The following is a 5346-nucleotide window of genomic DNA, read 5'->3' as shown; positions in this document are numbered from 1 at the left end:
TAATCGGTATGGACTGGTTGAAAGAAGTGAAAGCGGAGATCGTTTGTTACAAAAATGCAATTCGCATTATACGAGAAAAAGGAAAACCCTTAATGGTGTACGGAGAAAAGGGCAACACGAAGCTACATCTTATTAGTAATTTGAAGGCACAAAAACTAATAAGAAAAGGTTGCTATGCTGTTCTAGCACACGTCGAGAAAGTACAAACTGAAGAAAAGAGCATCAATGATGTTCCCATTGCAAAAGAATTTCCCGATGTATTTCCGAAAGAATTACCGGGATTACCCCCACATCGATCCGTTGAATTTCAAATAGATCTTGTACCAGGAGCTGCACCAATAGCTCATGCTCCTTACAGACTCGCACCCAGCGAGATGAAAGAACTGCAAAGCCAATTACAAGAACTTTTAGAGCGTGGTTTCATTCGACCAAGCACATCACCGTGGGGAGCTCCTGTTTTGTTTGTCAAGAAGAAAGATGGTACATTCAGGTTGTGTATCGACTACCGAGAGTTGAACAAACTTACCATCAAGAACCGCTACCCACTACCGAGAATCGACGACTTATTTGATCAACTACAAGGCTCGTCTATTTATTCAAAGATTGACTTACGTTCCGGGTATCATCAAATGCGGGTGAAAGAAGATGATATTCCAAATACTGCTTTCAGAACACGTTACGGTCATTACGAGTTTATGGTCATGCCGTTTGGTTTAACTAATGCACCAGCTGTGTTCATGGACCTTATGAACCGAGTGTGTGGACCATACCTTGACAAGTTTGTCATTGTTTTCATTGATGACATACTTATTTACTCAAAGAATGACCAAGAACACGGTGAACATTTGAGAAAGGTGTTAGAAGTATTGAGGAAGGAAGAATTGTACGCTAAGTTTTCAAAGTGTGCATTTTGGTTGGAAGAAGTTCAATTCCTCGGTCACATAGTGAACAAAGAAGGTATTAAGGTGGATCCGGCAAAGATAGAAACTGTTGAAAAGTGGGAAACCCCGAAAACTCCGAAACACATACGCCAGTTTTTAGGACTAGCTGGTTACTACAGAAGGTTCATCCAAGACTTTTCCAGAATAGCAAAACCCTTGACTGCATTAACGCATAAAGGGAAGAAATTTGAATGGAATGATGAACAAGAGAAAGCGTTTCAGTTATTGAAGAAAAAGCTAACTACGGCACCTATATTGTCATTGCCTGAAGGGAATGATGATTTTGTGATTTATTGTGACGCATCAAAGCAAGGTTTCGGTTGTGTATTAATGCAACGAACGAAGGTGATTGCTTATGCGTCTAGACAATTGAAGATTCACGAACAAAATTATACGACGCATGATTTGGAATTAGGCGCGGTTGTTTTTGCATTAAAGACTTGGAGGCACTACTTATATGGGGTCAAAAGTATTATATATACCGACCACAAAAGTCTTCAACACATATTTAATCAGAAACAACTGAATATGAGGCAGCGTAGGTGGATTGAATTATTGAATGATTACGATTTTGAGATTCGTTACCACCCGGGGAAGGCAAATGTGGTAGCCGATGCCTTGAGCAGGAAGGATAGAGAACCTATTCGAGTAAAATCTATGAATATAATGATTCATAATAACATTACTACTCAAATAAAGGAGGCGCAACAAGGAGTTTTAAAAGAGGGAAATTTAAAGGATGAAATACCCAAAGGATCGGAGAAGCATCTTAATATTCGGGAAGACGGAACCCGGTATAGGGCTGACAGGATTTGGGTACCAAAATTTGGAGATATGAGAGAAATGGTACTTAGAGAAGCTCATAAAACCAGATACTCAATACATCCTGGAACGGGGAAGATGTACAAGGATCTCAAGAAACATTTTTGGTGGCCGGGTATGAAAGCCGATGTTGCTAAATACGTAGGAGAATGTTTGACGTGTTCTAAGGTCAAAGCTGAGCATCAGAAACCATCAGGTCTACTTCAACAACCCGAAATCCCGGAATGGAAATGGGAAAACATTACCATGGATTTCATCACTAAATTGCCAAGGACTGCAAGTGGTTTTGATACTATTTGGGTAATAGTTGATCGTCTCACCAAATCAGCACACTTCCTACCAATAAGAGAAGATGACAAGATGGAGAAGTTAGCACGACTGTATTTGAAGGAAGTCGTCTCTAGACATGGAATACCAATCTCTATTATCTCTGATAGGGATGGCAGATTTATTTCAAGATTCTGGCAGACATTACAGCAAGCATTAGGAACTCGTCTAGACATGAGTACTGCCTATCATCCACAAACTGATGGGCAGAGCGAAAGGACGATACAAACGCTTGAAGACATGCTACGAGCATGTGTTATTGATTTCGGAAACAGTTGGGATCGACATCTACCGTTAGCAGAATTTTCCTACAACAACAGCTACCATTCAAGCATTGAGATGGCGCCGTTTGAAGCACTTTATGGTAGAAAGTGCAGGTCTCCGATTTGTTGGAGTGAGGTGGGGGATAGACAGATTACGGGTCCGGAGATTATACAAGAAACTACCGAGAAGATCATCCAAATTCAACAACGGTTGAAAACCGCCCAAAGTCGACAAAAGAGCTACGCTGACATTAAAAGAAAAGATATAGAATTTGAAATTGGAGAGATGGTCATGCTTAAAGTTGCACCTTGGAAAGGCGTTGTTCGATTTGGTAAACGAGGGAAATTAAATCCAAGCTATATTGGACCATTCAAGATTATTGATCGTGTCGGACCAGTAGCTTACCGACTTGAGTTACCTCAACAACTCGCGGCTGTACATAACACCTTCCACGTCTCTAATTTGAAGAAATTTTTTGCTAAAGAAGATCTCACTATTCCGTTAGATGAAATCCAAATCAACGAAAAACTTCAATTCATCGAAGAACCCGTCGAAATAATGGATCGTGAGGTTAAAAGACTTAAGCAAAACAAGATACCAATTGTTAAGGTTCGATGGAATGCTCGTAGAGGACCCGAGTTCACCTAGGAGTGTGAAGATCAGATGAAGAAGAAATACCCGCATCTATTTCCAGAAGATTCGTCAACACCTTCAACAGCTTAAAATTTCGGGACGAAATTTATTTAACGGGTAGGTACTGTAGTGACCCGAACTTTTCCATGTTTATATATATTAATTGAGATTGATATTTACATGATTAAATTTTTCCAACGTATTAAGCAATCAAACTTGTTAAGACTTGATTAATTGAAATATGTTTCATATAGACAATTGACCACCCAAGTTGACCGGTGATTCACGAACGTTAAAACTTGTAAAAACTATATGATGACATATATATGGATATATATATAGTTAACATGATACTATGATATGTAAACATATCATTAAGTATATTAACAATGAACTACATATGTAAAAACAAGACTACTAACTTAATGATTTTTAAACGAGACATATATGTAACGATTATCGTTGTAAAGACATTTAATGTATATATATCATATTAAGAGATATTCATACATGATAATATCATGATAATATAATAATTTAAAATCTCATTTGATATTATAAACATTGGGTTAACAACATTTAACAAGATCGTTAACCTAAAGGTTTCAAAACAACACTTACATGTAACGACTAACGATGACTTAACGACTCAGTTAAAATGTATATACATGTAGTGTTTTAATATGTATTTATACACTTTTTAAAGACTTCAATACACTTATCAAAATACTTCTACTTAACAAAAATGCTTACAATTACATCCTCGTTCAGTTTCATCAACAATTCTACTCGTATGCACCCGTATTCGTACTCGTACAATACACAGCTTTTAGATGTATGTACTATTGGTATATACACTCCAATGATCAGCTCTTAGCAGCCCATGTGAGTCACCTAACACATGTGGGAACCATCATTTGGAAACTAGCATGAAATATCTCATAAAATTACAAAAATATGAGTAATCATTCATGACTTATTTACATGAAAACAAAATTACATATCCTTTATATCTAATCCATACACCAACGACCAAAAACACCTACAAACACCTTCATTCTTCAATTTTCTTCATCTAATTGATCTCTCTCAAGTTCTATCTTCAAGTTCTAAGTGTTCTTCATATATTCTACAAGTTCCAGTAACATAAAATCAAGAATACTTTCAAGTTTGCTAGCTCACTTCCAATCTTGTAAGGTGATCATCAAACCTCAAGAAATCTTTGTTTCTTACAGTAGGTTATCATTCTAATACAAGGTAATAATCATATTCAAACGTTGGTTCAATTTCTATAACTATAACAATCATATTTCAAGTGATGATCTTACTTGAACTTGTTTTCGTGTCATGATTCTGCTTCAAGAACTTCGAGCCATCCAAGGATCCGTTGAAGCTAGATCCATTTTTATCTTTTTCAGTAGGTTTATCTAAGGAACTTAAGGTAGTAATGATGTTCATAACATCATTCGATTCATACATATAAAGCTATCTTATTCGAAGGTTTAAACTTGTAATCACTAGAACATAGTTTAGTTAATTCTAAACTTGTTCGCAAACAAAAGTTAATCCTTCTAACTTGACTTTTAAAATCAACTAAACACATGTTCTATATCTATATGATATGCTAACTTAATAATTTAAAACCTGGAAACACGAAAAATACCGTAAAACCGGATTTACGCCGTCGTAGTAACACCGCGGGCTGTTTTGGGTTAGTTAATTAAAAACTATGATAAACTTTGATTTAAAAGTTGTTATTCTGAGAAAATGATTTTTATTATGAACATGAAACTATATCCAAAAATTATGGTTAAACTCAAAGTGGAAGTATGTTTTCTAAAATGGTCATCTAGACGTCGTTCTTTCGACTGAAATGACTACCTTTACAAAAATGACTTGTAACTTATTTTTCCGACTTTAAACCTATACTTTTTCTGTTTAGATTCATAAAATAGAGTTCAATATGAAACCATAGCAATTTTATTCACTCAAAACGGATTTAAAATGAAGAAGTTATGGGTAAAACAAGATTGGATAATTTTTCTCATTTTAGCTACGTGAAAATTGGTAACAAATCTATTCCAACCATAACTTATTCAACTTGTATTGTATATTATTTAATCTTGAGATACCATAGACACGTATACAATGTTTCGACCTATCATGTCGACACATCTATATATATTTCGGAACAACCATAGACACTCTATATATGAATGTTGGAGTTAGCTATACAGGGTTGAGGTTGATTCCAAAATATATATAGTTTGAGTTGTGATCAATACTGAGATACGTATACACTGGGTCGTGGATTGATTCAAGATAATATTTATCAATTTATTTCTGTACATCTAACTGT

Source organism: Rutidosis leptorrhynchoides, chromosome 3, assembly GCF_046630445.1.
Source record: "Rutidosis leptorrhynchoides isolate AG116_Rl617_1_P2 chromosome 3, CSIRO_AGI_Rlap_v1, whole genome shotgun sequence".
NCBI lineage: Eukaryota > Viridiplantae > Streptophyta > Magnoliopsida > Asterales > Asteraceae > Rutidosis > Rutidosis leptorrhynchoides.
The sequence above is the reverse complement of the archived record's forward strand: the minus strand, read 5'-3'. Positions refer to the sequence as shown.